The sequence below is a fragment of the Cyprinodon variegatus genome, unplaced genomic scaffold, assembly GCF_000732505.1.
Source record: "Cyprinodon variegatus isolate N-32 unplaced genomic scaffold, C_variegatus-1.0 Scaffold18, whole genome shotgun sequence".
NCBI classification, from domain to species: domain Eukaryota; kingdom Metazoa; phylum Chordata; class Actinopteri; order Cyprinodontiformes; family Cyprinodontidae; genus Cyprinodon; species Cyprinodon variegatus.
In genome coordinates, this window is record NW_015150471.1 from 795,193 (window position 1) to 803,788 (window position 8,596).

The window sequence follows — 8,596 nt, forward strand, 5'->3', positions numbered from 1 at the left end:
TGTTTTTCTTTTAAGGGAAAGTGCAGAAGCCTTCTGTTAGCCAGCTTACCAACAGTGCACAGCAACAGGTGTGTGTGTGTGGGGGCGGTGTTGTACATGTAATAGGGTCGGTCCTGTTCACTCCAGCTATTTTCTGCTGCAGGTATGATGCAATCCCAAAGAAGTCAGTAAAACTAACATTTTAATCCATACCTTCATTCCTTTGGGATTCTCTACACTTTATTTCTCTCAGCAGTGTTGCATTACTTTTCACTCACTTCTCATCTTGACTGGGTTTTTCCAAATTGCCTTAGGTCGTTTAAAAAAAAAAAAAGCCCTTAAAAGAATTTTTAAAATGGCATGTACCACCACTCTTCTTTATATTTAGTCTCTCCTAACAGCGGGGAACAGGGTGTTCAACTGGACTTTTATCATGTAAGTGGGACGAATCCTCCCTGAGGTTGGTTGTTTTGGATATTTTTAAATACATTTCTCCTCTGTGTCAGTGTGAATGCTGGCCTGATTCTTCTCCAGCTGAGAGGAAATATGACAACATCTAGCTCCACTTTATTCAACAAGTTTATTAACAAAAAAACAAATGAAAGAGGACTGTACATAAGGAGGTACCAACAGATTTACGCCTCTAACAGTAGAGTGAGTGTTTTCTTTGAATGGAGAGACTGGGCAGTTGGTGGGTGGATGGTTGAGTGAAAGGTGAAGAGGTGGTTTTGGTGGTGTGAATCAGAAGCCAGGTGGGTGGTGGGAAGCACGGTAGCTGCGTCACAGTGTTGCATAAGAACGTACGTAGGCAGGCGGGACGTAGATGTGAAGTAATGAGCGTGGGGAGCATTTGGTTCTATGTGGGAGCTCTGATGGGAGGAACCCTCAATAATCCAATGTGTGCTTGGCTAGACTCTTCCCAGAATAGGCAGCGATAAAGTTTGTTTTTTCTTACTGTTTAATAATCACTTCAGATTTATTAAAAAACTCACCTGATTACAGTAGTAGCAATTCAAAAAGTCCCCATTTTCCTTGATGGGTCATTGGCTGATCCTCTACAATTCCTTTTTAAACATCAATCTTTGTACTAAAATGCTCATAAAGATCTAAAGAGAAGCATTGCCTTCTGGTCAGACCCTTTAATTCAGTGAAAGGGTGGAGTCAGAGTAAAAAATATGCACGCCCAGGAAAAGGCCAGTGGCTGGAAGTTGGAGGGGATTTTGCTGGGAGCTGCAGGGAAGTGGGCTGCAATTCTGCTGGCGTTTGACTCGGAAGGGCCATTTTGAATGGCTGCTAGGTGTTTATTTTCTTTAAGGAATTTATGTATGGATAAAATAAACTATATAGAAAATTTTATCAATTTTATTGCCATATTGACACCATTAAAAAGAAACAAATTCATGGACATCACCACCTGCAGGTCAGTCTGAACAGAGAACTAGTTTTTAAGCGTCTGAGATTGCTGTTGGATGTTTGAGGTTTGGCTTGAGTGGTGCTAAATGAGGATGTCTGTGGAAAATGCGAGGATTATGAGCCATTTAAGATGGAATGTAATGTTTTCCATGTGGACCATCAGGCATGCCGGTTTTCCCACCCTCTGCCCAGTCCATACTCTTTCAAACAAGTATTTGTGTAGTAGTAGAATCTACAATGATTTTCACACTGTTATAATGTCCTGCATGTGTATATTTAAAGAATGTTCTCTCAATGACTTATGCATGGTGGTATTTTTTTGCTCAACTACTTCCCTGTTTTCTAACTAGCCTTTGCATGGGTGTTATGGTCCCATATGTTCTCTTTCAGTTTGCTAACTTAGGTGGAACAGCTGACACGGTGCTGAATATTGAAAAATAATAAACCTACTGCTGCAGGCTCGCACTTTTTGGATAGGGGGTTAAATGAGAAGCCATCCTATTACTTTCTGTACATTACTTCTCAAATTCTAACACTTTTTAAATTAAAGTTTTGGTAGAATTGTTCCCTAATGGTTATTTTCATGTCAAAAATCAAATAATTTAAGGATTTGCATCAGTCTCTAGCTCCAATTTGAGTTCATTAATGTAATATTTATTTGGTCATTTACCCATTGATTAGAAGGAGGTTGGTCTAGGGAGTGGCTAACAGATGCCCAAAAGACCAAGAATCCTACTCAGGGATTTTGTGATTCTTCAGAGTTATAAATACTATAATAAGGCAAATACACAAGCAAATTGATAAATTATATCTGCAGGGGCAGAGCTAGATGGGGGGCCAGGGGTGACCATGGCCACCCGTCACCAATTATTGGCCACCACTACCAGGTCATCCCATGTGGACATAATTCACAAGCAATTTATATTTATGAAAGATAAAATTACTCACATTAATATATGTACTACATGAAAGATGATATATACGGAATTCTCTTTTCAGAACTAGATTCTTTTTTTTAATGGCGTTAAGAGAAAATTATTTCTCTTTAATTCATCTAGGGGTCTTGAATGTAATCAGAGATGTCCCCCCCAGAATAATTTGCATACTACAGATACTAGGGCTGCAACAAAGGATTATTTTCCAAATTGATAATCTATTGATTATTTTTTCATTTAATCGATTAATAATCGGATAGTCTAAGGTTCCTTAAAGAATATTTTTTATAAAAATTAAACCAGGAGAATCTAAAACTTCTGGATAGAGCATGTTGACAGGGGAAAATGTTTTTATTTATCTTAAATGCAAAATGTTTATATATATATTTTTTTTTCAATCTTGATATAATTACTGCTTTAAGTGGATTTCTCTGTCAGTCTCTATACTCCAGTTAATCATTAATGGATGGCCACCATTACCAGGAGATTAGTTGACGATTATTTTAATAATGGATTAGTCACGATTAATCTGATTAATTGTTCAAGCGCTAATAGATAAATCAACATTGGTAAGAAAAAAAGTGATTATAACAAAAAAAAAAATATATAGATTAAGAGTTCAATAAGCTGATTTTAACCTGAACTAAAACTACATAAATCAATCCTATGTTATGAAATTCAACTTAACAGTAACAGACGCACACAATGGATGAGGATGTGTATAAATTAAATGCGGGGAGGATCTATTTTCCATTCTGTGTGGCTCCAAACCCACTTTAAGTGTATTTCTGCGACCAGATGGTGTGGAATGCGAAAGTCGGTGCCCTTCTCCAGTTATATTTAATGTGACACAAATTGAGGGCATCTGCGATTTGAAAATTGTTTTGTTAAAAATGTTATTATATTGCAAGTGCAATAAATTCCTTAGCCTTAGTTTACATACGGTAAATATATATTTTAGCCCAGCTTAATGTGATTTTTTTTTTTTATCTATTTGATCCTAAAGAAAGTATGCTTCAGAAATGTGAAATGCAGTTTTCTTAATGCCAGATGTTGCAGGATCTAGATGTAGTATTTCTTTATGTTGAATCATGCACAATGAGCCAAGCGAGGCCTGCAGTACATAAAGTGTTTTTCTGGGTTCTCTGTGACCTCCAGGATAAGATATTAATGTGCTCAATGTGTCTGCAGAGCAATTCTGTTTTGTCCTTATTTAAATAACGTGGTTTGCTGGAGAACGATAGTCAGAGGAAAATCTTTGTAACCTTTTCCATTAATACAAGGATTATTTCTCATCTGTTTAAGATTTATCTCAATTGGACCGTAGCTTGTTGTTTCTTCATGATATCCCAACATGGATAATTATTTTTTTTAAATATAGGTCAAGGTTAGTTTTAATTGCTATTTCCCTTCTCATAAATGAAATTTTTACTTGATGTATCCAAGCAGTATTTTTCCAATAATGGGATTAGTTTAATCCCATTTTTTAGCTTTAGAAAAGGAAACACAGAAACATTTAAGCTAGACAATACTTTTTACAGCACTGTTAGGTCAGAAATTAGAATAGATTCCAAGAACTTTTAATATATTTTTACATCATGTTTTTTCCTTCTAATGTGCCATTTGCAGTTCTTTGGTAGAGCGGACACACTAGAGCACTGTTAAACCTTTTGCCTCCAGATTAAACTCTAATCTGTGCCCCATTTCCCTCAGTCTGCCCCCTTTAGATGAGAAGAGACAGATTTTATAACAGATTCTGTCCATGTATCCCAAGCCTTTGATTTAGAGCTTGGTTGGTGAAACTCTTCTTCGCACTGCTATTTAGTTTTGTTTTTATTTGGGGATAATTTAACATTTTCAGAAATTTAATACCTAAAAATTCAGAGTGGAGTTGAGGTCATTTTGGTTCTGGATGGGATGAGCCTCCATTATAACAGGAGTTGGAGGCTGTGCAGAAAAAAATCTAAGGGTGATTTAGTGAGAACTGTTGATTTGCATAGATCTAGGTATTTGTTTACCTTTAAATGACTTTTCTTACAGTAAGCTGCATCTCCATGTTGATTAAAGTTGAGGGTTCTGATGTTGAAGCTGCTGCTCTGGTGAATGGATTTAGTAAATGTCCTGCAGGAAACCCATTCAACTCTGCTGTTAGGCTTTTCCTTTTAATTAGGATTATCCCAATCTGTTGGGAAAAGCAGGTGAGGGGTGTGACCCTCTAAGAGAAAACACCTGTTTCTCCTTTTTAAAGCAGTTGTAAAGGATTAAACCGAACTCTTCATAGTATTATTTTTCAGGGCTCTTTGTTTATTGTTGGGCACCTTTCAGAAAGCCACTAAAAAGCCCTTGGTTCAGTTGAACCACACTACATGTGGGCAGACACGCTGTCCTTACCACTTCCATCTGTCTCTAACGTACATTTGTGGTGCGTCAGCCACAGATGGAGGAGCTGATGGTCTTAGGTTACACTATCCCCTGTTGGCGGTTGGTCACGTTAGTTTTAGCAAACATCCCTGATCCTAGTGGTAAACAGAAAACGCACTAACCAGATGCTATCTACCTCATTCTGTTTCACTCCACTGACACAGCTTTAAACCCAAAACAACAGAATAGGGATTAATAATGCATGTGGTTTTTGAACAGAGAAATTGCTTTTTTTTACGGTTTTTATTTTTTTCTGTAGAACATAAAGGCTCTTATAAGAACGTCTATTTCTCTGTTTTTAAATTGTTTGTTTTTTTTTTTTGCAGATGTACATTATTTATACAACTTTAAATTAGGGTAAAAATAGAATTAAATATAAATATAATGCCAATGAAGTCGTCAAATGCACTTTTTTGAGTTAACCAGAAACAGATTTTATGCACCGTTTACAGTTAAACCGAAACTTCTTCCCTCCTTGTGTAGTTAATCTCTCAATTAAATCTGTAAAAATATTCCACAATATCTTCAAGATACAATCTTCTTATTCTGAGAGATAAATAAAACATGATGTTGTATACTTACTAACATTGGGTAGTGAAAATAGGGACATTTTCGGCTTATTGGTCCATGGGATAACTATTTGTCAATTCTGGCCTTGTATTTTGAACCTAATGAAGAAAACTTATTCTGAAGATATTGTTTCAGTGATATTCCATTAATAATTTTTAAGGACAATGACATAAAAAGGAAGTTTCAATTCTTTAAATTAATACCAAAACGCTAAATAATAAGGCTGTTACATGGCAATGCATTTAGTGGACAGTATTGGACAAATAAAAAACGTATCATGTTCAGATTGCACTCAGTTGATGACTGGACTCTGGTGTGCGATTGCTTGGTTGGAAAGAAAACCTGCAGCCACTCGGCCCTTTCTGGAACCAGTTTGAGACCCCTGCCTTATGTTGTTACTCCTTCATTACAGGGGTAGAGGGCAGGATGACCTGTCCCTCCGCACATTGCGTTTAGTGCCACTTCCTCCACCGAGGACCTTGTACCACTGGATGAAAGTTAGGAATAGAGAAGAATGGCACGCTGGTGTTGCAAACATCCCCAGTGGATTTAGAAGCTAAAATAAAAATGTGCTGACACCACTAACTGGAGTAAGTGAAAGGTAAATTGCTTGCTGTAATCTTTGTGTAATTTTTCACTGAATTTCATTGAATTTTGTAATGCTTGCTAAGGCAAGGCAAGGCAAAGTTATCTGTATAGCACAATTCAGTACAAAGACAATGCAAAGTGCTTTACATGATTAAAATACAGGAAGATAAAACAGAATCAAAGCAAGTAGGAAAAAAAATTAAAATAAAATAAAAAATGCAGAAACAAAAAAACAGTTGGAATAAAGAAAATATGTTTTAGTTGAACTGTTTAACTAACGATAATGGCTTTGTAATGCTTCCGCATTGAAGTAAAACAGGAACTGTCATTTCTGCATGTCACCTGCTGTGACATGTTACATTTCTTTATGTAATTTTTGTTTATAATAAATTACTTCCAGACATTTGTGACACTGCTGTTTTTGTTTAGAGCGATGGTAATATTGTGCTCACACTGAGCCTGGTTCTGCTGGAAGTTTCTTCCTGTTAAAAGGGAGTTTTTCTTCTTCACTGTCGCTACAAGCATGCTTAGTGTGAGCGATTGCCTTCCAGTCAATGAGTCGATGCAATCAACTGGTTTTTCTTAAATAGAAAACTTTGAATCAATTTAACTGTATGATCTGGTGAACTGTAAAATGCCTTGAGATGACATGTGTTGTGAATTGGAGCTATAGAAATAAACTGAATTAAATTTAACTGAATTGATAATATTGAACTCATCTCTAATATTATGGTGATCAACCTGGTAATGGAGCTTTATACTGGATCCTGCTGCATTGGAACAGTGTAGGTAATATTTAGACTTCACACAGGAGGCACTTGTTTTGTGAACAGGGTTTTACAGTTTAAGCAGTGGTCTCACTTCTGTGGACATGGAATTTCCCTCTCAGTTTTAACCTTCCTGCATATGAAGCTTTTTTTTTTCTTGCACCACTGTGACTCAGATTTTCCTCTGTCTTGCTGACTTCTATAAACACAGTTGTCACATTTCAGGTTTTCCAGCTCTCTACAGTGATGTTTACCTCATTGCTGTGCCTAAACTGAATATATTTTTGTTTCTTTTGCCCCTACAGTCTGAGAGAACACCAAGGCAAAGAAAAAGATGAAGTTTCTCACCATTGTGAGTTACTACTACACTCAACAGACGTGTAGACGCTCTTGTAAGGCCATCAAAAGCTGAAAACAGGTCGTTATTCAAAGGTAAGAGGACTTTTGGTTCAAATTTGACTTCAGCTTCAAAAAGTATGGAAAAACTCAGCCCCTAGTTTATTTTATTGACTTGCTTTTAACGTGCGGCATTCATCCTGTGTGGCCGTTAGCAGTTTTCTGCTGCGTGAGTGCAGCAGAACAGATCTTAATCAAGGATGGGTATTGCTGTAAGTCGACAGCTCAAGGCGCAACCCTAATCTCTTTGGCACATTATACAGTAAATCAGAACTGTGGTTAAATCGAGTGCCTGCCAACTGGGTACAGCTAGTGTGTGGATTTATGACTGGAATTAGTATGAGAGCTTATTTCAATCTCTCTTATTTAGGTCTGAGACTGTTGAACCACTCCATGACACAGGCTTCTTTTTCTCTCTTGTTTTAATCCTGAGATATTCATGTAGCGCTTTGTGCCTTGGTAGATCATTATGGAGACAAGCGGTCCAAAGGTCTGGCCGGTCTGTGACAGTTTTAGCTGCAGCATCCAATGGGAATGATGTCCCCATGCTGAGGCAGGGCGGATGCTGATGGATGGCCTAGCTTTCTGCCAGTTTTTAGTCCCACATTGGAGCCCTTGTTATGAAAATATGGATGGAAACAGGCTGACGGACCGCAGAGAGATGGCATCAGGCCTTGTGATGGATGATCACCTGCTTTGCATGCAAAAGAGATTGAGACAGCAGACTTTCTGATCTAAGGAACTACAACCAGAGTTCTTAAAAATTTAGCTTTTCAAATTGTACCACAGTGATGCTCAAAAGTATACAAACCCTTTGAAAGGCAGCGATATTAGGACATAGAGAATCATGTTTACTAAGTTGGATTCCTGACACTTGTTGCTTCAGATGATGCTGTTTAAGAAGAGGGTTCGTTGAGTCAGAATCTTATTGTGCAAAACTACAAGTCAGGAGAAGGTTTAACCCTTTATAGGGCAAGTTACCGTTTTGGTAATTTACATACAATACCTTACAGATGTAGTCCCCCCCCATCCAGTGTTGTATAAAGTACTGAAATCCCGGAGTCAAGTAAAAGTATAAGTACCTCTCCAAAATATGACTTTGGTAAAAGTCCGAGTCACTGACTGAAATGTTACTTGAGTAAAAGTCTTAAAGTATCTGGAATGGCTTGTACTTAAGTATAAGAATTACTGTAAAAATAGATGTACTCAAGTAATGTAGTGAAAAGTATAAGTAAAAAGTAAGTGCAGTTTGAATGACATTTTTTTTTACATTTTGGTAAACTTTGAAGGTTAAATTCACTTAAAATAATATAAACAACCAAGTGTAGGATAAATTAAGACTGGCTTTGCGAAACAGGTGTATCCTATTGGTGTTGATTAAAAAGCCCAGGCAAGACCCGACTTTGTAGTCAGTAGGTGGGGTCAAAACTACGGTGGCCCTGAAGTGCAAACTGCAAATACAAATCTAAAAGCGCAACTACATTAAGGAAATCGCAACTACATAAAGCAAAGCGCAACTACATTAAG

General features: G+C 37.2%; 1 protein-coding gene across 2 annotated transcripts in view; it reads left to right on the plus strand.

Moving 5' to 3' along the window:
• Positions 1-8,596, plus strand: part of lzts2 (leucine zipper, putative tumor suppressor 2) — a 48,950-nt gene that overhangs the window by 19,886 nt on the left and 20,468 nt on the right. For both annotated transcript variants that reach the window (XM_015388185.1, XM_015388205.1), the window contains exon 2: positions 6,979-7,105. The gene's annotated coding sequence lies outside the window, so the exon portion shown is untranslated. The remainder of the gene's footprint in view (positions 1-6,978; positions 7,106-8,596) is intronic.